Below are 27,320 nucleotides of genomic sequence, written 5' to 3'. Positions count from 1 at the left end.
AAAGAGCCCCTTTGTGACAAGAAAGATTGCCCTTCCTCCCACAAGAGGCCGACTTGTGCCAGGTGCAGGGCTGAGTCCTGGTTGCAGCCCCACTGGCCCTCTTGCCCAGGCATCCTGGCACAGAATGCAGACCACAGTGATGTATGGACAGTGATGACGGTAAGAGAGAGAATAATGGGATTGCGTACCTGAAAGACTGCAGGAGACCAAGCTGCCTAGCATAACTCTGAGTCCCTAGCTTGGATTTCTGAGTACAAGCTACTGAATCTAGACTTAACACAGTGACCAAGACATCCAAAGAGAATATAATATGACCATCATATAATACGATCATATGTCCATCAGATATGATCTCCTTGTACTAGCCTGTAAAGTCTATGGGAACAAATGTTGTATTGTATTTGGGGCTGCCAAGTTGTAGAGAATTCACCTCACAGAAGCATGAGGCTCTAGTACTGATTCTCAGTTCATACCACTGAGTGAATAAATAAGTCAAATGAAGCTCAGGAGGGGACTAAGCATAAAAACTTTCACCCCTCATGAAAGATCATCGAACCAAACCCCAATTTCTGATCTAGTCACACATAAATTTCAACCAGGGCTTGCAATGTGTGTCTTTTTACCAGACTGGACACTGGGAGATAGACAGGGAAAATGGGGTAAAGGAAACAAATACCGTCAGGTTAGGGGAACAACAACATAATCAGATCACTTGGTAATTTTAAGAACACATTACCATAAGCTACCTAAAAATAGAGGGGATGGGCGGAGACAAGGAAAGACATGGGGCAGAAAAATGAGGAAGCAGAAGAGGGAGAAACACTCCTGTCTATTGCATAGTTTTCATTCCCATTTTCTTCTTGGAGTAAGGAACAAACCACTGCGGAATGCCTCGCTAGTTCCTTACTTCCCTCTTCCCACCTTCCTACAGCTTCTTCCTCCCAAACATCAGCATTTTCCAGGGGAGGGAGGATAAGGTTCAGGGAAGAGATACTAGAAATGAGAGTCAGATTGGATGGGTGAGAGTATCTCCATGTTCAATGTCCACCACAGTGCCCATCTACCAAGTTGACAGAACTGTCACTATCAACAGCTGCTGCCTTTAAGGAATGACATCCCCGGGGCACTTGGGTGGCTCAGTGGGTTAAGCCTCTGCCTTCGGCTCAGGTCATGATCTCCGGGTCCTGGGATTGAGCCCCACATCGGGCTCTCTGCTCAGCGGGGAGCCTGTCTCTCCCTCTCCTTGCTGCTCCTGCTCTCTCTCTCTTTCACTCTCTCTCTGTCAAATAAATAAAATCTTTAAAAAGAAAAAAAAATGACATCCTGTCATGTCAGCAATAACCGGGCTGGAACAAGGCATAAGAGACAAGGACTTCAAATCACATGCTCTGATAATATCCCGTGTTTCTCTGGACCTCTGGCTTCTCACCACAAAAAGAAGGGGCAGTATATCTGAAAGAAACAGTCTATATCGACTTCCTTGCTTTTGGCCATCTGGTCAATTTCCTGCTGTCATGAAGCATCCATTACTGAGGAAGAACCCAACTTGCTGTTGTTTAACTACATTCACTGGCTGACACGTGGTGAGGTTTTAGTCATCCAAGACACATTCAGTTCCTTATGGGGTGGGGCAAGGAGGATCACAATTATTGGATCACAAGGATCCAGAATCACCAAAGCAAACTTGAAAAAGAACAACAAAGTTGGAGGTCTCACACTACTTGATTTTGAAACTTATTACAAATGGAAATGTTCTTTTAGGATAAAAATTGAGTATGAGGGGCTCTGTGGGCCTGCGATGGAAGCCTCTGGCAGAAATTGGTGGTTCATAAAGTTTAGGTTCCAACTAAGCTTCAGTTTTCTTATAAACAGAGAGACGCAAATGCAGGGAGGGGACTTGGGGAAGCGAGTCACTTTTCGAGTTTCCTCACAAGAGGGCAGTGCTGCTTAAGAGTTGTAGCCTCTGCCCCGGAAAGGCGGGGGGCAGACTGGCAGCAGACCCCCAATGTTTATCCCAACTTAGGTATAACTAAAGATTTTTGTTGTATTCCGGGCCGCATTATAAGGAAAATTTTAGCAAAAGTTACCTTTTATCTTCCCAGAAATTGACAGAGTGATCCTGAAATAATAAATAGCCACATATTCTCTTGCTTAGTGAATCTCTTTTGATGACCTGCACTTTACTGGCACTTTTTGGAGGTTGGAAAAGTTCATGAGAGACACATAAGTGCACTCAGTAGCCTTGAGACACGGAACCTATCCTCAGGGGTTAGCTAAGATATATTTAACAGAACCATATTTTATGGAGCTAATTTATTTTAAATCATATAAATCTTATAAACCTGACTATGTGGACCAAGAGAAATTACTAATTAAGCTTCATGATTATAGTGACTGAAGTCTGAAGAATAAGATGTTTTCCAAAATGCTCTTTTTGGAAGTGAATGCTTCAGTGTGCCTCTATTAATACGCACCAGCCAAGAATTTCTCACCCATAACTTACTACAAAGATGTGTTTGTGTATGTGTGTGTTCTGCCTCTTCTAATGAGATTAAACATAATTTCAGAACTACGAGATCAAATCTGGAACAGTCATCAAAAAATTGCCTATGTGGTCTTAATGTTCCCTCTAAATTCTTCTTGTCACAATAATCATATTTTCTGTTAAACCAAATTTGAGAGTAAATTTCTGAGAGTTATTTCAGTCAAATTGAAAGTTCATTCTTGAACAGAAGAGAATGTGCTCACTAGCAATTAACAATCCAAAATATAAGTTAAACTAAGAAAACAACTCCAGGGGCACCTGGCTAGCTCAGTCAGAGAAACATGCAACTCTGGATCTCAGGGCAATGAGTTCAAGCGCCATGTTGGGTATACAGATTACTTAAACAAATAAATAAATCTTTTTTTTTTCTTTTAAAAGAAAGAAAAGAGAAAACAACTCCATTTATAATAGAATCAAAAACAAAATATTTAGGAATATATTTAACAAAAGAATTTTTTTAAAAAATCGCAAGGCTTATACACCAAAACTGCAAAATATTACCAGAAATTGAAAAAGACTTTACTAAATAAAAAATGTCCCAAGTTCATGGATCAGAAGATATTAAGATCTTCTGAATTTGTTAAGATGGCAAAACTCCACAAATTCATCTTCAGATTCACCACAGTTCCTATAAAAAACTCAGCTGGCTTTTTTGCAGAAATTGACAGGCTCATACTAAAATTCATATAGACATGCAAGGGATCCAGAATCGCCAAAGCAAACTTGAAAAAGAACAAAGTTGGAGGTCTCACACTACTTGATTTTGAAACTTACTACAAAGCTACAGTAATCTGGACTGTGTGATTTTGGCATAAGGATAGACATATAGATTAATAGAACAAAATTGAGAACCCAGAAGTATACCCATACATTATGATCAACTGATTTTTGACAAGGGTCCTAAGGAAATTCAATGAGGGAAGAAAAATGTTTTCAACAAATGGTGCTTGGACAACAGTTATCCACATTCAAAATAATGAATTTGGACCCTATTTCACATCATATACAAAATTAATTAAAAATTGATTAAAATGTAAGAGAACAGTACACATGCTAAAAGGAAACATAGGTATACATCTCTGTGACCTTGAGTTAGGCAATGGTTTCTTTTCTTTTTTTTTTTTAGACAATGGTTTCTAAGATATAACATCAAAGCAGCATAAGGCAAGGCATGAAAGCAAAAAAAAAAAAAGATGCATAAGTAGACAATAAAATTTTTAGAAGTTTGTGCTTCAAAGGGAACTATCAAGAGAGTGAGAGAGCAACCCACAGGAGAACAATTCATATATAAGATATCTGATAAGGATCTAATGTCCATAATACATAAAGTGCTCTTAGAACTCAACAATTAAAAGAGAAGCAATCCAAATTTTGAATGGGCAAAGGTTTTGAATGGAGATTCCTCTAAAAAATATATACAAATGACCAATAAGTACATGAAAAAATGCCCAACATGATTAGTCATTAGGGAAATGAAAATCAAAACCACAACAAGATACACTTCAGACCATTAAGATGGCTATAATAATAATTTTTTAAAAAACAATAACGGGGTGGGGTGCCGCATGACTTCACCCCCCAGGGGTGAAGGGAATAAGGGTCCCCTACCCCATTTGATCCTTTGCCCATCCCTCTGCCAGCCGGTGACAGCCTGAGCTCAGCCTTCTAACATCACCAATAGTTGAAGGAGGACCCACCCCACAGACCCTAACTGGTGAGAGGGGGACCCCATCCCCTGTCTCCAGGAGGAACCAGATACTGTGGTAGCATTTGGAGATTTCAATATACAAGACAAATTCCCTGTCCTTATGAAGTATATACATTCTAATGGGGGAGACAGGCCTCAGGAAAGCAAGTTGGAGATGAAGTATATCACATTTTTTATGACATGAGAGTCGGGATGTTCTCCACACCAGAAGAAATCGAGAAAAGAAAGAAGGCTGTCATTTTTTTGTGTCAGAGCAGACCAAAAGTGTATCAATGTATGAGAAGGGAAAGAAATCTTAGTCAGAGATGTTGGTGTATCCATAACTGATCCTTTCAAGCATTATTTGGGAAAGCTTCTTGAAAAAGATGTCACTATACTTTGTATGATGCAAGCTTTGAAACCAAGGAATCCGGAAAAGAGCAGTTGGTGGGTGTTTTTTGGCATGTGCTCAATTTCCAGACCTGAAGTGGCAGTCATGGCCCTGCCTCCATCCTTGGACCTTTGAGTTGAGAGAAATAAGAGTCTGAGAGACACAGAGACTGCTCTGTTCCTGGTGGGAGGGGCAGACCAGGGCACCAGAACTAGCTCCTCTGAAAAGCAAAGTGATCTATGCGAGCTCCAAGGAGACAATCAAAAAGAAATTTCAAGGCATAAAACACAAATGTCCAAAAAATGGGCCAGAAGACCTCAGTCAGGCTTGTGTTGCCAAAAAGCCAGGTGGTCCCTCCACTGTAGCTTTTGAAGTGTGCCCTATAGACCATCGTTCAGTGCCACAAACTGAAAGCTTCCATGTCCAGTGTTATCTTTTTCCTGAAGAAGTAAAACAATATGTTTAGGCCAGGATCTCCCTGAAGGGCCTCCCTGTCTGGTCATGTGTTAGAGTAAACTAAACAGTCTATAAATAGTGGCAAGTGGTCCTAAATAAATCTAAAATCTGAAGAGGTATTGGTGTGAAATTACATTCTTACTGGCCGAATGCCTGTTTTGATGAGTTGGCTTGTAGGATTTTTGTTAAACGCATGATTTTTAAAAATGCAATTCACAACCCAGCACAAGGCCGTATGAAGAGAATTACTGCATCTTTTTCACCTCAGCAGAAACTTTATTTTGCTTAGAGAATGAGTCATAATCTTGTTATAATATTTTATTCTCTTTATTCTTCATTCTCTCTTGAGCTAACCTGTACAGTGGAATTAAATCTCCTCACCACATGTAGCAGCACAAATACACTAACTACAGTAAGATAAACTCAGGCTGGCTTTGAATTCCAGTGAGTGTGTGACGGAGACTGCCTCAGAATGGCACGTGCTTCTCATCAAAGAGGGTACTTGTTGGGATGAGCACTGGGTGTTATCTGTAAGTAATGAATCGCTAAATTCTACTCCTGAAACCAGTATCACACTATATGTCAACTAACTAGAACCTAAAATATAAACTTGAGACATTAAAAAGAAAAGAAAAGAAAAGAAAAGAAAAGAAAAAAGAAAAGAAAAGAAAAGAAAAGAAAAGAAAAGAAAAGAAAAGAAAAGAAAAGAAAAGAAAAGAATTGTGCACACTTCTAACCAGCATCGATTTTGCAAAGCACTGTTTCCAAGTTGGAGCTCAGGAAGCAGATCACGGCAGATGCTGCGAGTTCTTCACTCGCTAGTTGAGAGATTGTTCTGAGAGTGAGAAATAAAATTATGGTGTGTCCTCTTAGAAATAAAATTATGGAGTGTCCTCAGGAGAATGCATAATACCTTGTAACAACTAATAATAATGCATATTAGGGCTCCATGGCATTATACTTTGTTAATGAAATCAATAACATGGTATATTGACAAGCTGGGACACCTATGACAGCTTTAATTGTGTCTCCTCCAGAATTGTGTTGCTTCTGTTACAATAAGGTGTGGAAGAGGAAGGATGTTAAATATTTGTTTACTCTGGGGCCTGGGAGAATTCTTAGTTTCCTAGAGCAGGTTGTGGGTGGTATGTGGAATGGGGAGCAGGGATAATGGTTGACACCCCCAGGAAGCCACCACTTGGTGACACTTGGAAGTGATTGTCTTTAACATCACAGGCATAACACGTTGAACAACATAGAGATGCACACAGTGGAACTTAGAAGTATAGTATTGGCGTTAAGTACTAAAGGAAGCATTTTTAACTTAAAAAAAAAAAAGTCAATAACAAATCTAGCAAGACGTATGTCTTACATACACACTAGGAAACAGCACAGGGGAAAGGACTTCTGGGGGATGCCCAGCCCAGAGGTATCTTTTTCTCTGTGTAAAACTGGACAGGTTGATCACATCTCTATATGTCCAGCATTTGGAAGAAGCAGTGTTGTCAAGGGCCCTGGCAGAGAGTCCCTCTTCCCACAGTTCCCTGACTGATAACCCTGAAAGTAGCAGGGACCAGCACAAACAGCAGGTACAGATGAATTCCGGCCGATGACATCTTCCTAATGAAAACCAAAAGGTGTTTCTGCCTTTCAACATCTCCACCCATCAGGAACCAGACCTCCAGGCCTTCCTGATTAAAGAAGTTTTGGCCTGGTTGAAAGGGAAGCATGGAAGCAAATTTGAAGACAATGCAGGGTCCAGTAAGACTGGGGAAGGAATAAGAATAAAGCAAGCTGGAATCCCTCTCTTAGTCTCTATCCTAAATGAAGTTTAATGTTTTTTTTAATTAAGGCATAGCATGCATATGGAAAAGTAAGCAAGTTATGCAAGTAGTCTTGGTGCATTTTCTCAAATCAAATATACCACATGACCACATGCTTTTCCAACACCCCACAAGCCTCTTTCATGCCTCTTCCATTACTAATTCTCCTCCAAAGGCAACCACAGTTCTAGTTTCTACCGTGAGCTGTCCATTTTGCCTTCCTTTGAAGGTTAGGCGGAGTCCTACACACTCGTATGTGTCTGCTTCTTTTTCTCCACATTACATTAGTGAGATTCACCCCGTTCTTCTGCATGCCAAGTTGGTCTGTCACTGAATGAATGAACTACAATGAATGTCTTCCTCGTCTGAGCATTTGCTCACTTTGGAAGAACTGAAGGTGCTTGAGCTGACCTAGACTTTTGAAAATCAGAGAGGGCTCCTTCTGAAATCACCAGAAGGAAGTAGCACTGCCCTAGCAGGCTTTGGCCTCCAAGGTTGGTGCTTCAAAGACACATTTCCTCTCGTCTTTAGTTTCAAGGGATTTCAATACACTGGGTCACGTCGTTCCAAATGTCTTCTTTCTCTCTTTAATGCTGATAGAATATGTAGTAATATCCTTTCTCCAGCCAAGATACTGGTGAATTTTGCCAAGTTCCCTCTTTTATCCATGATGTAAGTTTATCCACTTTGCTCATTTAAAAAACAAAAAACAAAAAAACTTTTGGCTTTGTTGATAGTCTCTATTATACATTGCTTTTCAATTTCATTAATTACTGCTCCTTAGTTCTGTTTTCTTCTCCTTGCTTGAGTTGGGTGTCTTTTCCTAACTTTCGAGATGGATGCTTTGATCATTGATTTTCAGCCTTCTTTTTGAACTTTGTTTTCTAAGTTAAGTTTTTCTTTTCATCTTTGAAACCATCCTTCTGTCCCCTGTGCTCTGTGATGCTGGGAATTTTACTGAGCATACAAGATTTCTCCTTCACCTGTGGGCAAAACTGCAAATAGGGGGTAGCAGGGTGGAGGAAGAAGGGCGTGGCTCTCTCCTGCCCCTCCCCCAGTCCTGAAGCATCACCTGGCAATAGCCCTTCCTCCCCGCAGCACTTGGGGGGTCAGTCCAGCCTCCTCATCATTCCTCAGCTCTTCCTGACTCCACAGAGGACCGCTTCCAAACGTCCTGGACTAAAACCCCAATCTCTTCCCTTGTCCTCTTAGCCCCAGGAGCCTGCTTCCTGCAGTTACCAGCTCTATGTTTCCTAAGTGTCCTTTTTTAGCTTCCTCTTGCTTAAATATACCTTATATTCATTACTTTCTGCTAACATCATTGGTTTGGTTTGTCTTCTGACTCCATTCTGCCTGTAGTTGTCCCAAAGCACATGGAACAAAGAAGTGAAACATATTCAAAAGTGGACACAAAATCTCATTTTCCCCTCTCCTCCAAATCGCTTTTCCTCCTCTGTCCTATATCTTGATGGAGAAGCAACCAAGTCAAAAATCTAGGAGATTTTTCCTAATTTTTCCTCCCTCTCTCTCCTTTAGCCTCTATAGTCAATCTGCTAACAAATTACATGATTCCTGCCAGTTAAATATCTGACTCTTGATTTCAGTCATGATCTCAGAGTCATGAGATGAAGCTCCGTGTGGGGCTCCAGGCTCAGGGTGGAGTCGGCTTGAAATTCTCTCTCTCCCTCTTCCTCTGCTCCTGCCCACCATGTGCATGCGTGATCTCTCTCTCTCTCTCTCTCTCTCAAATAATGAATAAATATTTTTCTTTTTCTTTTGCCATTTATTTATTTTTTTAAGTTCCATTGCTTCTGACCCTTATGTATTTCCCTGGGATTTTCTTCCCTCCTTTCCAGTTTCCCTGCCACCACTTTAATTCAAGCTTGAGTCATTTCTCACCAAGCCCATTTAACTAGTCTCCTAGCCTGCAGCCTCCCTACACCCCGATCCCTATCCTGCTACCAAAATCATCTTCCAGAGAGGCAAAACTGCCCTCTTAAACATTTCAGGGGCTCCTGGCTGGCTCAGTCAGTTAAGTGTCTGACTCTTAATTTCACCTCAGGTCATGATCTCTGGGTCGCGAGAGCAAGGCCCAAGTCAGGCTCTGTGCTGAGTGCGCAGCCTGCTTGAGATTCTCTCTCTCCCCCTCCCTTGGCCCCTTCCCCACCCCTTCACCCACACTCCTCTCTTAAAAAAAAAAAAAAAAAGACACTGGAGGCTGCCCATTGCTGCAGGGTAAAGCCCAAATGCTCAGTAATACATTGATCTTTTAGCCCTTCGTGGGCTGATCTTTGCCCATTCACTCAGCTTCATCCGTCACAAATCCCCACCTTCCACGAGCAAAGCCTGTCCCCCCTACCCACCCCCCTGCACACACACACTGTCTCCCCGGATGCCTGCCTCATCGGGCTGTGAACATTTCAAGATGAAAAGATACAGCTTATCCATCACCACCCACACAACTTGGCAATGAGGGCATTCAATAAGCTTCCGTGAAATGAGAAAGCGACATTCCATGTTTCTATAGTTTTCATATTCATAATTTTGGATATTTAGCTATACTAGTTGTAATGGTTAATTTTATGTGTCAACTTGACTAGGCTACAGTTCCCAGATATTTGGTCAAATATTATTCTCAATATTTATGTGAGAAAAATTTTTTTAAGAATTCATTTATTCTTTTGACAGAGAGCAAGAGCACAAGCAGGGGGGAGGGGCAGGCAGAGGGAGAATTAAGCTCTTCACTAAGTAAGGAGCCTGATGCGGAACTTGATCCCAGGACCCTGGGATCATGACTGAAGGCCAGCTGAAGGCAGACACTTAACCAACTGAGCCACCAAGGCGCCCCTATGTGAGAGTATTTTTTAGATGATATCAACATTTAAATCAGTAGACTTTGAGTAAAGCCCGTTGCTCTCCATATGTGGGGTGGGCTTCATCCCATCCATAGACAGCCTTAATTTAAAAACAAAAACAAAAACAAAAAAAAAAACAAACAACAACAACAACAAAAACCTTCCCAGAAAAGGAAAGAATTCTGCCAGCAGACTACCTCTGGACTCAAACTGCAAATTTTCTCTAGACCTAGTCTGCAGAATTTTGACTTGAAACCCAGTCACGTGAGCAAAGTGAGCCAATCTCTTAAAATAAATCTCTCCTTATACGCGCGCACGCGCACACACACACACACACACACACACATCTTGGGTTCTATTTCTCTGGAGAACACTAATACACTGGTTTTGTATTTGGGGTTTGTTTGCCATCTTAAATACAATTCAATACTGATCATTTTCTCTCAAGGCATTATTTAGTATTAATATCTAGGACTATGTTTCAATTCAAAGGGATAAAAGTTATAGTGTTTCTTAATAAATATTTTCTAATCTCCAACCAAAAAACATTGTACCAATATATAATGCTTCAGTATTGTATAAATGTTATATTGGTTCCCACAGTGTTATCCACACATTTCACATTTTAATTTATGATTGTTTGTTCTCTAGGTAGACTGTGGCTCTGTATATTTATTTATTGGGTATGCTTCCTATTAAATACATTGTTTATGTATCATTTGCCCATTTGTCCCTGGAGTTTCAGAAGTGTAATAGGATTTTTTCACTTCAACATTAGTTCTGACAGGATCATCACTGTAATCAATAGGTATAAATGCGTCCTGGTTCAAGACTGTGAGGAACCATGCTTTCGTATGCGGGTCCGCCTCTGTACAATTGCCAGGAACCCAGGCTGCAGAGAGTCTGCTATCTTTGCTCTGTAAACTCCAAAAGTTGCCCTGGGACATATCCCCATCCCAGTCAAGCAAGAAGAAAGAAAGAGAGGAATGTTCATGGAAGAACTGTTTTAGGCCCAGCCTGGAAACGGAGCTCTTATCTCCACCCTCAATCCATTTGGTAAACTCATCATTTGGTCAACTCAGTCAGAGGTTCTGGGAAATGCAGCGCAGCTGTGTACTTAGGAAAGCGAAGATAACACGGATTGTGGGGAGCAACCAGCAGTCAGGGGCCACAGTGTGGAACCTACTGGGCCCAGCGTTAAGAATGTGGACTCTGAAGTCAGACCCCCATCTGACTATCATATCAAGCAAGGTACTTAAACTTTCTGAGTCTGAGACTTTTTTTTTTTTTTCATTCTTCAAATCTGGCCATAAAGATAAGGACCTTATAGGACAGTTGTAAGGATTAAATTAGACAAGTATGTGCAAGTTCCTGGCAAACAGTAGGTTTGTAATACATATAGGATTCCTTCCATAATTTTCTGTCATGTTTTTGGTGTGTGCTTATATTTTGATCTTTTTGTCATTTGCATTCATGTTCTTTGGTTTGGGGATATAAAAATATGGTTTTATGAAATTTTAAGTCCTCTTCCAATTTGCAATTTCTTGTAGTATTTCCAGGAGTTTCAAGCTATAATTCCCCCATTGTTGAGGACGATGTCTGCTCTGTACCTTCAGTTTGCCTATGGTCTGAGTGTGTATTTTCTTCTTTTGTTCTCCCGTACTGCAAGTTCTGAAACAGCCCCTAACTCTTTCCAGTGTCAAATTCCAAAAATCAAAACTGTGAAACAGGATGTGTATCTTTCCTTCCAGCCTACTTTCTGTCCGTCTTTTCCTCCTTTTTTTCTTCCTTTGAGAGTTTCTTGTCTTCCCCGTCCCTCTTCTGAGGACTCCCTAGATCTCTCCTCCCCACCAACATATACCCTCAGTAAAATAGCTCAATTACATAAAAAGACTGCCAGAGATTTAAGCAGTGATACGGGTCTTTGGTGGGAAACAATCACCCGGGGGCTGATTGAAATGTAAATCCCCAAAATTCTGATTCAGATGGTCTTGGTACAAATCTGCATTTTAACGAGGACCCTAGGTGACTTTAAAACAGATACTCCCACACTTAGAAAAAGTGGCTTAACTCCTTGCAGAGACATTTACACATAAGGGTCTTAAACTACAGAGGAGAAAAAGTCACAATAACATAATTTCAGGCACCTAACAATGAATAAGAAAGCTCTTCCGGAGAGAGTGTAGGTTTCCTTGCGCCCTCAAAATTGCACGTATTTGTCTTTATACTCACTGGTACTGTAATCACCTTTTTTTCCTACAGGTAAGAATAAATACTTAGCGGTCTGTGGTCTTACCAGAATCAAACCAACAGTTTTCCAATCAATTGCCGCATGAGCCGTGTGATTTAGTGTCTAAGAAGACTAACGTGATTAGACTTCTCGACTGCTTTGTGAGGTGCTATTCTTACAGCCAAGGGGGGGGAAATCAAGTAGAAATAGCAAGTTCTATTTCTAACTGTGCCTCTCTCTGAAAGCTCCAACCACTTCAGTCTTACTGTTGAGGGCTCTAATAATTTTTCTCATTCTTAAGATGTTGCTTTCACTGCGTTGCTTCTAAAAGAAAATGCAGATACTGACATAACACCCACTTTATTTCTCACCACACAAGAATTCTATTTCCCAACCTCCTTAGTGGGTTGAGTAGGTAAAAGAGAAAACCTTTTATGACACACGGTGTGTGTGACGATGGACTCGCAAAGGCCTCACAGGGTCAAGTGACAGGAGTGGCTTCCTGTAGTCCTGGCCGCCTTTCACCCCACTGAGTGCCATTTCAAGCATCCCCCTACAGAGGCGTGATCTTCAAAGCACTGAGAGGAGAGAACAGTCATGTTAATAAAATTCCAACGTGGAAGAGAGTGCGCAGGGCACTGAGGCCTGTGCCTCTGAGAGAGGAAAGGAGGACTGAAGGCCAACAGCCTACTGGACATAAATATTCCGCTAAGGACCTTCTAAGACATCTAGAACAGAATTATTAGTGGCTCTGTTTGATCATCAAATGAAACACTGTCATCCATCAAGAAGATGAAAGACAGTTTTCATCCAGAGGACGGAAAAGTCTTCCAACATCTGGTCTGGGAAAGGTTCAGGGGCGTGAGTGTAATTTGGGTATCCTGTTGGAAAGGGGATTGAAGGATTGCAGTAGGTGCTCGTCTCTTCTCAAGGTACAGGGATTGATGACCAGATAGGAGGGCTAATGACTCAACCAGAGTGCAGTACTATTCAGCCTAACTGGCAGAAATTCCTCTGAGGCTAGCCTTTGTCCCATGTTGTTCAAGTTATTAAATTAAATTAGAAAATAGTACCTACTTTTCCTTAAAAAAAAGTACCTGCATTTCCCTCCTCCCCACCCCACTTTTTTTTTTTAATTTAAATTGTGGCAAAATACACATAAAATTTCCCATCTTAGCTGTTGTGAAGTGTGTAGTTCATAGGCATTAAATAAGTTACACTATTGGGCCTCCCTGCCTCCATTTATTCCTCACTTGTTAAGCAAACTACTGCACTAATCCAGGACCAAAGAGAGGGTCCCAATAATTGTGAAAGATGGTGTCTCTGGCTCTATCTCTGCCCATCATCCTAGGATTAATAGAACCCTTGGAATGCCTTCCCCTACCCATTTCCCCTCAAACGCACGCATGCACGCACACGCACGCGCCCCACTACATAATGATTTCTGGAGTCCCAGAGAAGTACCCGACGGTATGGTTGCCACTTGTTCTGTGTTCTGTCAGTGCTGGAACCGCTGGTAGCAGAGTTTCAATCCACCAAAGCAACGCCACAATGTTCCTTCCTCCTGTCACACAGTTCCCCAAACACCGCACTTTCAAGACCCTAGCGGCTCAGTGAGACTCTTGCGAAGGTCCTCCCTTCCGCTCTGCTCAAAGCCCCTTCTCAGGAGCTCAGCTCCATGGGCTGGGCCAGAGGAGACTCCAAAGGACAGTTGTCATGGTCTCCTCAGTTCCACCCTCCACTCCAAAGCCTGAGCCTTGTTTAAGACCAGGCCTGAGTCTTGAGTCTCTCATTAGTTAGGACGAGTACCTTTTTTCTCCTGCAAATAAGCACTTCAGAAACCTGCTGCCACAACATTAAGCATCTCCAGACATGTCGAAAGCCAAGGAGAAACAAGCTAAGGCTCAAACTTGGATCTCCACTCTACTTCCCTACCGTAGGCTGGCGGTCTCTGATCTGTAGGGATGTGTGTCTAGAGTTGCTCTAGAATTCAAAATACATTGTCAGCATGGCTTGATACTCGTAGTGACGTATCTGCTAGCCACGGAGAAAAGAAAGTGAACCCTTCCACGCTTTCCAGTTCTTAAATAAACAAAAGACTTGGAAGAGTCACCATATTACATCACATCAAACTCTGAAGCTCGTACTCATTTCTCACTGCTGCTTGGCAAACTCCAACAGCCACCAGAGTAAAAATAGTACGATGGAGAAGGTATAGGAAATGCTTATGTTGGCAAACTGGGTCATATTGCTCTCTTGCTACAGCAATAATAAAAATGCCTTACGCTTATTCAGACAGTGTGTGGATAGGCACAGTTTAATTTAGAGGTTCACAGCAACCATTGTCAAGTCCAGAGGGTAAATACCATCACCTCCATTTTACAGATGAAAGCTGTTCAGCCACAGAGTCTGAGGGAAAATGGCTGATGAGCAGCACAGCGAGGGCTCTCTTGAACCCTGTAAAATTATGACAATGCCTCAATGGGAAACGTGAGGAAAGGCAAATGGATCCCCAGATTATTCCACTCCTCTCAACCTTCCATTTCCCACCCACCTTGGCCAGCTCATTTCCATCACTGACAGTTTGTCCCAGCTATCCCTCACAGACGCAAGGCCTGAGGCATATCTATGAGCATCACAGAGAATGAAGTCGGTGGAAGAATTTCAACAAAGGTATGAGCTTAGGGTTCTCCTCAAGAAGTCATTGAGATCTGACCAGTAAGTCCTCGTTGCTGAAGAACAGCAACTTTCAGAATTAAAGCAACTGTAGTAACAGGCCATATGAGAACTAGTGCAAACACAAGCAAATAACATGGGGGGGGGGCAATTTGTTTTGAGACTTGTAGACTTGAGCAAGACCAAGTCATCAAATTCTTCTAGTAGTTTTCTTTAATAATTTACTAGAAAACTCTAATTTGTAATGATAACAGAAGCTCTTGCCATCTGATACAATGTGAGAAACCAGTCTGGATGAATTGTACGTGCTACCAAGCTGAAAAACCTGCTTAATGCAACAGCATAGACTCTCCATCCACATGTCCTGATGATAAGTGGGTCAGATTGTCCCCACTACTTAACTCTGCCATTTTAAACCAGGGAACTTTAAACCAGTTTTTACCTTAACACTTACTCTTTGCTTAGTCAGCCATGTGGTCAGTGACTACCATCACCAAAGGGATGTAAAGAATGTGAAATTGACAAATCAATTTGTCATCTAATCCTGAACAATAGAATAATCCTGAAGGATACTGTTTAAAATCTTCTCATAGATTAGAAGAGAAAGAAATACAAATCGCAAGTTAATTATCAAATTATTAATAAATATTTCTAAAAGGAATAATCACACTATTTTAAAAATGCTGGATTTGCTGTTGAGATTTTAAAAAGCACTGTGAAAACAAACAGAAAATTTGTTTTTTATGAAAACCTGACAGAACAATAATATCTTTGTGACAATGAAATATATATATATTTTTAAACTGACCTGAGAAACATAAAAACAAAATTGACATTGGCTGCACACAGTAAATTTATTGACTTACAATTGATAGAAAAATCCACTTAGGATGAGAGAGTTGAATTTTATAGAGATAATGGCCATAAAGAAGAAAGTTCTAGGAGTCATTCCCAGGTTATACTGTTAAGTTAAAAAAAAGGTAAAGTCCAAAAGAGTATATGTAGAATCCTACCTATTTGTAAGACAATACAAAGAATAAGAAAATATCTAGATTTTTATGGATGGAGTACCTGGGTGGCTCAGTCAGTCAAGTGTCTGCCTCTGGCTCAGGTCATAAGCTCAGGGTTCTGAGATCGAGTCCCACATCTGGTGCCTTGCTCATTGGGGAGTCTGCTTCTCCCTCTCCCTCTGCTATTTGCTCTGCTCCTTCTCTCTCTCTCACTCTCTCTCTCTCAAATAATTTTTTAAAAAAACAAGAAAAAAAGAAAATATCTAGTTTTTGCTTATATGAGACACAGGAAAAGTAAATCAGTTAACAAAGGTAGTTACCAGTAGCAATAGGTAGGACTCCCCATTACGCTCTACCCCACAGGGAGATACGAAAAGAGCAAAACTATGCCGCGGGTAAATTATTTTTTTAGTCTGACTTTTATACCAATAAACGTTTTACATATCCAATGAATATAATTAAATCAGAAATGATAGAAAAAGTAAACTCTAAAATTAAATATAATGAGAAACTAATAATCCTAAGTGTATATGTAATTAATAACATAATCATAACAGAAAATAAGTAATTCATGTATTAGAAAACAGTATTGTGGGATATATTCTGGAAACAAAAAATACCCAAAGTAATCTCAAACCACTTAGTAGTTTTGTCACTATTGGTGTTGTAATTCTGAAATATTGCAGGTTGGAGTAAAGGAGTAAACATAGCGTTGTTGTTAGGAACCAGTAGTTTCACTGTGAGAGAGAGGAAATATAAAATAGAATGGGACAAAGCAAGGAAAACTCATATGTTGCTGAATTAAATTGGAAATAACAATACAAATTATTATTATTATTATTATTTTAAATCCTGGCTCTATCCATTGAAAAGGCCTAGATCTTGATTTCTGCATACATTCTCCAGGAAAAGGGAAGCCGGGACCGTTTGGAGACATAACTGATTCCAGGGCTGGGATGAGCCTGGAACGACTCCAGCAAGGAAGCTCTCAAACTTTAATAGGATACTGGCTGTTGAAGGGGCACACACTGGCTAAATAAACTGGGAACAATGTCGGCGTCTAAAAGTCATGATGGTCAGGATTTTAAAACATTGAACAGAGCAGTTCTGATGACACTCCTGGGCTCTTGAAAGGAGTCAGTGTCATCAAGAAAAGAGGGAGGCAGGGAGATTGTTCTAGATTGAGAAAGACGCAGAATGACCCAAAGAAGACTTAGAGAGGCAAGTATTTAAGGCACAGAGGAATCAGCCCACCATAAAAACAAACAAACAAACATAAAACCACAAATGCATGAAAGGAAAAAACATAAAACTTCTCAAGATTACCAACTTGACACTAGTCTTTTCATGGTGGAAATACAGCATTTTTTTTATAATTAATATACTAACAAAGGTTGTGAAATATATTCCAATGTTAGCACTGTGAAAGTTGAGGATACATTTACCTTTGCTAGGGATGTTAGGCCTATGGCAAATGTCCAAATTTACTTTGTTTTTTTTTAGGGCCAGAAACATATAGGGGTGACCTAGTTACTTTTGTCTATCCCAGAGTACAAAGTGCTTTTCCTCCTGTGACGGCGTATGTGAGGTATAACAGTAGAAGAGTATCCACTCTTGAAGCTGATTGAAACTCAGACCAAAAAATGGAAAACAAAAACAAAAACAAAACAAACAAAAAAAAAACTACAAAGAACCAGTTGGGGATGATCTGAAAAAATTCAGTATGAACTTTATGTTAATTGACACCATTGAATTCATGTTGATCAAATCACTTCCCCCTTCTTTTTTTTTTTTTTTAAGATTTTATTTATTTATCTGACAGAGATCACAAGTAGGCAGAGAGGCAAGCAGAGAGAGAGAGAGGAGGAAGCAGGCTCCCTGCAGAGCAGAGAGCCTGATGCGGAACTCCATCCCAGGACCCGAGCCGAAGGCAGAGGCTTAACCCACTGAGCCACCCAGGCACCTTCACTTCCCCCTTCTTAACTATAAGCCCAATTCAACTAAGGTGTTGGTTTTTGTAGAATAAGGTTCTCAGGACAGATAAACACTTAGGGGTGAAGTACTGAAATTTTGCATGCTACTCTTAGTGATTTGGGGAAAGGAAAATGTGTGAAAGATCTAGAACTGTGGCAAAATTTAATGAGCTTATGAAAGGAGTATAAGAGCATTTGTTTTACTCTTCCTACAACTTTTCTGTGGGTAAAAACATTTTCATAAAAAAGAAAGAAGAAAGAAATGGAATCCCCACCCCCCCCAAAAAAAACCTATAATGACAATGGGTTAAAAAAATATAATAATAGACCTGGGTTAAAACAAAATGATGAATAAATCAAATTTTTATTATAAACTTTCCATAGAAGAGAACTGATCCTAGTGAATATGATTTAATAAAAGAAAAATAGTAAGAAAAATCAGCAAGGGTTTCAGTATGCTAAATAAAAAAAATTTGATCAAATAATGTAACTGAAAATGTTTGTAAAAGTCTTCAATGTTGGTCCAGTTCCATTAAAATGAAGTCATCAACCATTTGCTAAGACAACTTCATTGTCAAATTGGGGGTGGGGAGGCCTCCAAACATGAACATACTAGTTTGGTCAACATGCTTGGTGGGGAAGAAATATTATAAACTTATCCTGGGGATGTGGCAAATGCTATCTTTTAAAAATCTGTGCCTTGGGGAAACGGAATTGCTAGGTCAGATGACTATGGCCAGGCAATGAGTAAGAAATCAATTTGGGAGAAAACAGAGGGGAGCCTGGAAGATGGGAAGTTACTGTAGAAAAGAGATGGTCATAGCCTTTCACTTAATCCCCGGGAAGAGAAAGTCAACATGGGTCAGCTGCCTGCCAGTCTTCCACACACAATGTTTCAGGAATCCTGCTTATAAATCAGGTTTCATACTTTCAAGTACTATTCTAATTCAACCCTATGATCAGGGAGGGAGGGAGGAACCATTCGTTATTCTCACTTTACAGACGAGGAAATTGAGGCTCTTAGAAATTAAGAAACCTGTCCCAAGCTGACAAAATGAAGGGAGTCTCCATCCTGTTATCCCTTTAATCGGAATATGCTTTAAAATGTAAAGTTGGAGGCCTCAAGATCCTCAGGATAAAAAGATCATCAACATTATTCTAGACTCTGCCTTCTGTGTACTGATACTGACTAAATTCAGGAGATAGGTCTTTCTGTAAAAAAAAATTGATTTGTTCTTTTATTTTCCAGTTGCCACCAAGAAGTGGAGAAACTGATATTTTGTTTTGCTGTTAAACAATCGCTAATAAATACATAAATCAAGTAAGCAATCATTATCATTGTCCAGAAAAGGACACACTCAGAACAATAGGTATACTGCTGGCCTTTTGATAAATGATTCAATGACCTAATAAATGATTTAACTAACTTGAAAATTATGGGTGGGTCCATATGAACTCCACGACAGCTTTCCTATAACTTAAGCTTAAATGAGTAGTGGCGAGAAATTTTCTGGCCTGGATCATAGTGCGCAGCTGTTTGTACTTAGGAATTACCCGCAGGTCACCACATAGAACACAGAAGAAATCGAATAATGGCACTGAGTGATATCTGCTTACCGGTATCATTCCAATCACCTACAACAAAATCATTAAAAACCATGGTCTACCTTTCCCTGGGAGGTCAAAATGGAGAGAGATCACATCAGTTTCCATAGTTGGAGCTAGAAGCTCCGTGCAGTGCATGGGAGTACATGCGTGCGTGCGTGCGTGGCCTGTTTCCCGGGACTGGGAGGGCCTGGGGGAGTAGGAGGATGAGGGATGGCGGCACCATATAAAATGAAATCCGTCACTTCAAAGGGCTGTTGGTGAGCAGATGGGCGGATCTCCAGGGAACGTCCAGGGACAGTTACTGCTCTGGAAGGGAGTGGGGGCTGGAAAATCAAAAGGAAACCTGACAATCACAGGTCCCTCCCAATCTCTACCTCTCAACTGAGGTTATGATGTCAGGCATTTGAAAGGGAGTGCCGGATCTTAAAAAGGTCAGGAGCAGCAGACTGAGTGAGTCCCTAACGGATCTCAATCAGCTAGTTTAATGACTGCCTGATACGGAATACATTCCCGCACAAGAAACTCAGGTAGTTCCCAAAGCCCTTTAAAGTTTTGGAGGCAACCTGCTTTTCACAGGCTTCCACCGGCTCTTTTGAAGTATCTCCAGGAGCTAAACAGCCTTTCCAGAAGGGCTCATTTAGCAATGCTCATAAAGAGTGATGAATGCTCTCCAGATTGGCCCCATGTTTTCCTCCAGCGTTGCCATCCTGGTAGAGAGGGGACAACCTCCTGCCATTTTGCCCTAGGACAAGGTCACAATCATGCAGTGATACCATTTTTAAGTATTTCTTGTGTATATATAAATATGTATATTTATAATCCAGCTTCAGTACCTCACTCTTTAAAGCCTGATCTTTTTTCTTGGTTTAAAGAGAGAGAGAGAGAGAGAGACCATGTTTCTAGGTTTATTTAGATTGAATTTCCCATATGCGATTTTAGCAGAATCAAGTCTGTGAACAGCCTATCTTATGCAACTCTGCCGTTATGGCAATGAGCCTGGTGGGGAGTGTTTCCTTACACATGATCAAAGGCAAAATGATCAAGTCATTGATTCTGTTAATTCACTTTGTTAATAGAGACAATTCTTGATGGCCCTCTGTGTTCTGATTTCTTCCTTTTGAAAGACCCTAACCCCAAATCAGTCTCAGGGAGATCCACACTATTTATGAAAAATATTGACCAGTGTAAGTTACCTTAAATGCGGGCTGAAAGATTAAAAAGTCAGTTAGGTGTTGTGTTCATGTATGTCTTATAGATCCTATTTCTAAAATTACATTTTTTTATTGACTTCTACTGTCTTTAATTAAATACATTGAAAACATCTGCAAAATGCAGTCACAGTTTTGAGTCTCCTTGGAGGAAAGACCCTCTAGGCTAAAAAGAATCCGTTTTTTTTTTTTTTTTTCTAGCTGTAATCACACTTGTATGGGTAATGTGCTTACATCACTCAGCTTGTGCTAAAAAATCTGGACATCTGGACAGCTTGGATAAAAGTAGACTTTGCTCTGGATAATATGTGGGTTTTATTACATTTCATATCTCATCCTCCATGGTTCCGTGTGTCCATCAGCACAATTGCGCAAAATAACAAATCCACGTGGATAAAAGTTTAAGTCATGTTCTCTCTGCTTGGGTACCTAGAAATGTGAGCTTATTTGATTTAATTACAAAAGAGCAAATCAATAAAACACTATCACCAGAAAATTTCAAGCTATGCATGCTCAATAAATTTATCCATTGAGTTGCCAGAAAACAAGCAAAGCACTCTGGCAGAAAATTCAAATTACCTGATTATATTTTATTAAAACTGAAGTAAAACCAATACAGAGAACACATCGATCATGTGTAGTGAAACCCCAACAGGGAAAGAGCTCACATAATAATAAAGGTAGCTCCTGGATAATGTTTAAGACTCATTATTTGAAAAACCAGATCTTTAGAGATAACAGGGACCGGAAAAAAATCAATTCGATTACAAAGTTCTCTACTTCTGAAACGCAAGCACTATTCACTTGGTATGATTCTTAGCAAAGAAAATCAGAATAATGAGAAAGCATTACCCTGTAGGTGGGTGAGGTGGTGTGACTCGGGGAGGGGCTTGGCAGGGACCACGGGTCCAGCTGCGCAGGGCAGGTGTGGGGTGGCAGTGCTCCCAGCAGCGACAGTCTAAGCAGACCGTCCTGTGGCAGAATTTTGGCTGTGCTTTACCTGTCATGGTTTCTGCCCAAGTTGTTTTTCCAGCTTTCCCATAGATGCTGTCAGCCTAGATATCCTTTTAACAGATTCCATTTCTGTTTAAGTTAGCCACGCTTTCATCATTGTTTGCAACCAAGAATCCTAAAAGTACAAAATATGATCCCGGAAGAGGAGGTATAGCAAATAAGGGAATGTGAAACGTGGATTTGTGTGAGTGGAAAATACAGGGAAGAAATAAATGAGAGCCCAGCTCCTTTTCCTAGCTGGGAAATTGGCAACTTTTCTTGTGAAGTTGTGTAGCAGCTGACAAAACAGTCAAATTTTATATCTTGTGGTGCCAAGGCTGTTGTATAAAGAGAACTAGGAAAAATGTATGATATTGGAACATATTACATAGGACTATTTCTCAAGAAAAAAAAAAAAGGAAAGGAAAGGAAGAAATCTGGGCAGATGGTAGCCTATTTGAAAGCAGAGAGCTTGAACGTGATTCAACTGTTGAATTCACCAAATTCTGGACTTCCTCTTATCGGAGTTAATACACTTCCTTAATGTTATGCCAGCTTGAGTTGTCAGCTACTTTCCATCAAATCCATCTTAATGGTGCACCCAGACAAGCTGGGCCTCATCCGCTCTGTAGGAGAGCAAGCACGTGCTCTGTGTCCTGTTGCCTACAGTGGGACCAATGAAAGCCTCTCTTACAGGTGGCTCTCTCTAGACACAGAGAGTTAACTAAATTTTATCTTGATTTGGAGCATCTGAGCGGTTCAGTCAGTTGAGCAGCTGTCTCTGCTTGGGTTGTGATCTCAGGGTCCTGGGATCAAGTCCCTCACTGGGCTCCCTGCTCAGCAGGGAGTCTGCTTCTCCCTTTCCCTCTCCCCCACTTCTGCATGCTCTCGCTCTCTCTCTCTCTCTCTCTCTCTCTCTCAAATAAATAGATAAAATATTTTTAAATTAATTAATATTATCTTGATTCATGTTGAGAGGCCAGGCATTCACAGGCCACTAGTTTGTCATTAGCTTCCCTGGCAGAAGCCAGCAGTGACTTGCCTCACGCCTGCGGCACATGGTGCTTCACTATTGCCAGATTCTCTACTGCGGCTGAAGCACAAGAAGCCGGGGAACTTCTTAAGGATCAGTCGTGTGCACCCTGGGTGCATGGAGTAAATATCCCATGAAGAATTCATATCTTGGGGGGTACATCTTTAGCTGATGGGAAATGGGTGCTGTCAGATAAACTTTTCTTTTCTCCCTCCCTCAGACTTTCCTAAAATGCAGTAGTTCACATGGCCTCTGAGAAAATGGCCCCATGAGGGGGAGCAGTCAGGTGCTCTGGATAACCAGCACGACCAGCCCTGGGATGCCCTCCCTGAGTGCACCCTCTCTCTCTCTCGGGCTCATTTCCCGCTTCCTTGGATTTGAACTCTCAAATGATGAATTCAAACAGAAGCTTCTGCCGGCTCCATTTTCCACAGAATCTGGGTTAAAATACACCCAATATTTTAAAATAATCCCTTTTCTCCAATTACCCTCTTAGATCTCAGCTTTGGCCCCTAATTGGCCCCTAAGTTTAAAATGTCACTACATTGTACTCAGGTTGTATCTGTCAGCTTTATGTTGAAGGTTTACATCTATCAAATAATTTAGGGGACAGCCTGGGAACCAACATGCTATTTGTTTGGGTCTAGATCCCCAGAGAGGCACTTTGTCTGCCAACACTCCCCACGTGAAGCCTTGGTGACCCCCTTATAACACTGTGCCCCACATACCCATTAGCCACATGAAGACTTTGTACATGTGTTACCAACTCTTGAAAAGCTCTTTACTCTTCATAAAACTTCTTTTCCAGTCTTGCATACACAAGTATTTTGACGGATTTCCCTTAAGAGTTCTGATATCTCCCCAACTCCCACCCAGTGAAAGACTCTGACCTTCGAAATTAATATTGGCCTTTGGAACCCACATCCTGACAAACATATTTTTCTTGAGTAAATATAAATTCAGTTTGAATTAGACTTATAGTGACAGATTTAATCACTGAAGGACACCAGGTGTTCTAGAACTTCTTAATCTTTTCTGATAGTTCAGGTAACACATCTGTAAGTGCCTCAACTATCACTTTCTCTCCTCAGTAACTTCTATTTTCCCAAGAGTATCGATGAGAAAAAAGGAAGTGACTAAAGTTTATTGTCCTTTGTGTTTTAATGTAGCCACCTCCTGTCCTTAGGAGAGGCAAAGTCAGAGTTAAGATAAAATCACTTATGTTTAAAAGAGATTTTCCACGGGCACCTGGGTGGCTTGTTAAGGGTGAAAATCTTGATTTTGGCTCAGGCGATGGTCTCAGGGTCATTGGATAGAGCCCTGCGTGGGGCTCCACGCTCAGCACTGAGTCTGCTTAAGATTCTCTCTCTTCCTCTCTCTGCCCCTCCACCCACTCATACTTAAATAAATAAATACAATCATAAAAGAGAGAAGAGGTTTTCTGGGATGCCTGGCTGGTTCAGTTAAAAAAGTTTGAGACGCTTGATCTCAGGGTTATGAGTTCAAGCCCCATGGTGGGTGTAGAGATTACTTAAATAGATCAATGGTTTTTTCTTTTTTTTTTTTAATTTCTTTTCAGTGTAACAGAATTCATTGTTTATGCACCACACCCAGTGCTCCATGCAATACATGCCCTCCATAATACGCGCCACCAGGGTCCACCAACCTCCCACCCCCCCACTCCTTCAAAACCTCAGATTGTTTTTCAGAGTCCATAGTCTCTCATGGTTCATCTCCCCCTCCAGTTTCTCTCAATTCCCTTTTCCTCTCCATCTCCCCATGTCCTCCATGTTATTTCTTATGCTCCACAAATAAGTGAAACCAAATGATAATTGACTCTATCTGCTTGACTTATTTCACTCAGCATAATCTCTTCCAGTCCCATCCATGTTGATACAAAAGTTGGGTATTCATCCTTTCTGATGGAGGCATAATACTCCATGTGTATATGGACCACATCTTCCTTATCCATTCGTCCACTGAAGGGCATCTTGGTTCTTTCCACAGTTTGGTGACCGTGGCCACTGCTGCTATGAACTTGGGGTACAGATGGCCCTTCTTTTCACTACATCTGTATCTTCGACAAAGCAGGAAAAAATATACAGTGGAAAAAAGACAGTCTCTTCAATAAATCAATGTTTTAAAAATGAGAGAGAGAGAGATTTTCCATACTGGAAGCACATCAGTTAGTGTGGAAAAGACTTTCTGGGCCAAAGTTTGTGTCCATGAGGTTCCAGTGGTCCTTCTGCCAGTGCACAATTTCCCAGAGCCAGTGGGCAATCAGGATGTATCTGACTGAAACCCAAGTAGTATGCCATTTTTGCCTCACCTTCCATGTTTCTGAGCCCAAATATCACCATCAGTGATATGTCAGCAGATTTGAATTTAGAGGAAGAATCAACATCGCATTCTTGAATGTCAGGGATTAACAAAGACATTGTTTTTTCCAACAAATATTTGGACCAAATGGCTTCTTTCTAGCCAATATGTTGATGCTCCAAGTTTCTGCTAGAAATCCGTTATCTCTAAATAGCAATTTCCATCTCTTTACAGAAAATAATCAGATACAGAAAGAGTTTAATTACTTCTATAAGAAAACAAAACTCTGGTAATCAGTCCAAGAATTCAAGGCGTGGTATGACAAAATGCTTTTTTCAAAAATGATTGGCTCAAGTTAATGTTTCAGTTTTAAAAATTGAGAGGAAGAGACTTTTATAAAATAGAAGCTGCACATAAAAATGTTTAAATAATCGGGATCCTGGGATACAGAGGGGCAGAAAAACCCCCCAGATGAGGTTGGCTGTGCTCCCAACCACTCACTCTGTATATTTCCCTGGGTCTGAACAAAGTGGTGATCCATAAACCCCAGCCACAAACCCCATCCTCAGAGCCTGCCTGCTTAGAAACTAGGCATCGGGCTCAGAGCACAGAGCTGGCAAGTTTCTGGAGAATACACCTTTCCTCTAAAGTGCATAACAACTCCTATTCCAGATCAGGCTATTGGGAGGATTAAATAAAATTCAAACATGTAAAACAATAATCACAGAGCCTGGCACAAAGTAATTCTTCAATAAATTACAATTATGTTATCATTATTGTTGTGGAAAATCACAATCTTTTATTTCAGAGAATGTCCTTATTTTTACTCTCTCCTGGTCCTCACTGTATAGTTTTGGTGTCATTTGCCTCACATTCTCTATTTATATGGAACTAAGTCAGATCATTCTTTTCTTGTTTTTCAAAGAGAGCAACTAAAGCTAAATGTTTGGACTCAAGTCTTCTTGAGGGGCCAAAGCAGGGGCTATACTAGTACTTAATAATGTAAGCAAATGTAGTGTTTCTCAATAGGGACGTGGAAAATTTTGGAAACCTGTAGACACATTTTTGGTTGTCCCAATAGCTGAGGAACTATGGCTATTTAACGTGAGACCAGGGATTCTGGAAGTCCGGCACTATGAAAAATTGTCCCATATTCCTCCAAATATTAAAATACTTATCCAGACACTGAAGTAGATGAGAAAAACATATGTTATTCCTGCTCACAAACATCTGAGCCTAGACCTTATGGCTATTTTAGATATAAACACAAAATACCTATGAACATACTGCTTTGAAAACCCAGAGACTCAGAACAGAGCTTATTTACCAACTGGAAGGGTGATATTTCACTATTTTAGCAACTAATTGGTCTATATTGAGACAACCATCCATCAGCCCTGCAAATGAGCCTGTGTACTTTTTTTTTTAATTGAGGAGACAATAAGTCATCAAGATTAACTGAACATTTGGGGCACCTGGGTGGCTTAGTGGGTTAAAGCCTCTGCCTTCGGCTCAGGTCATGATCCTGGGGTCCTGGGATCAAGCCCCACATCGAGCTCTCTGCTCAGCGGGGAGCCAGCTTCTCCCTCTCTCTCTCTCTGCCTGCCTCTCTGCCTACTTGTGATTTCTCTCTGTGTCAAATAAATAAATAAAATCTTTTTAAGAAAAGATTAACGGAACATTTTACAAGATGCGCAATAATAGAGCTGGCAAAATAGAGTAAGAAGAGAACTCTTTGTAAAAAGAGTTAAGAGAAAAGTTTGGAACAATAATATTGGCACTTCAAGTTCTTTGAAACCTTCTAATCAGAAAGATCATCATAAATTATCACAATGGGGGTAAGGCACCCCATGTTGGAGAAAGGTGATCTTCCCAGGTATGTGACAAAGGGAAAAAAATCTAGACAAAATAATGTATTGCCTTCCATTTAGGAATGATACTGGTATAGGGACACCTGGGTGGCTCAGTCAGTTCAGAGTCTGACTCTTGATTTCAGCTCGGGTCATGATCTCAGGGTCATGATGGAGCCCCAGGTCAGGCTCAGCACTGGGCATGGGGCCTGCTTGAGATCCTCTCTCTCCCTCCCCCTCCGCCTTCCCCCACCTCGCCCCACTCTTGTGTACACGTGAGTGTGCATGCCTTCTCTCTCTCTCTAAAAAAAAAGAAGAAAAAAAAAGAACGATACTGGTTTAAGAATAAGCAATAAAAGTGAAAGATGGCAAAATTCAGTGGTGTAACAAACAAGAGTCAAATGAACATGTATCCCGTGTGACAATGAGGTCTTACACTTGGGTAAGAGTATTAAGGACAAAAAGTAATTGAGAAAAAGTAATCAACTTTTTAAAATTCCTGACCATGGATATAAAAGAGTTGTCGATGTTTGAAGTCTTTACAACTATTTAATAGGGAAAGTATTACTTTTCCCAATACAGGAATGTATGTAAAGGGTAAAGTTGCAACTATAACTGCTTAGCGATATGGTATTAAAAGAGAAACTGAGGCATATTAAAAAT

General features: G+C 40.7%; 1 pseudogene; it reads left to right on the top strand.

Moving 5' to 3' along the window:
- Window positions 1–4,418: 4,418 nt before the first annotated feature.
- Window positions 4,419–5,089, top strand: LOC116878716 (annotated as a pseudogene).
- The last annotated feature ends 22,231 nt before the right edge of the window (window positions 5,090–27,320 follow it).

This window comes from Lontra canadensis, unplaced genomic scaffold (genome assembly GCF_010015895.1).
Source record: "Lontra canadensis isolate GAN:19392208 unplaced genomic scaffold, GSC_riverotter_1.0 scaffold2, whole genome shotgun sequence".
NCBI lineage: Eukaryota > Metazoa > Chordata > Mammalia > Carnivora > Mustelidae > Lontra > Lontra canadensis.
Note: the sequence above shows the minus strand (reverse complement) of the source record. Positions and strands in the feature narration are given on the sequence as shown.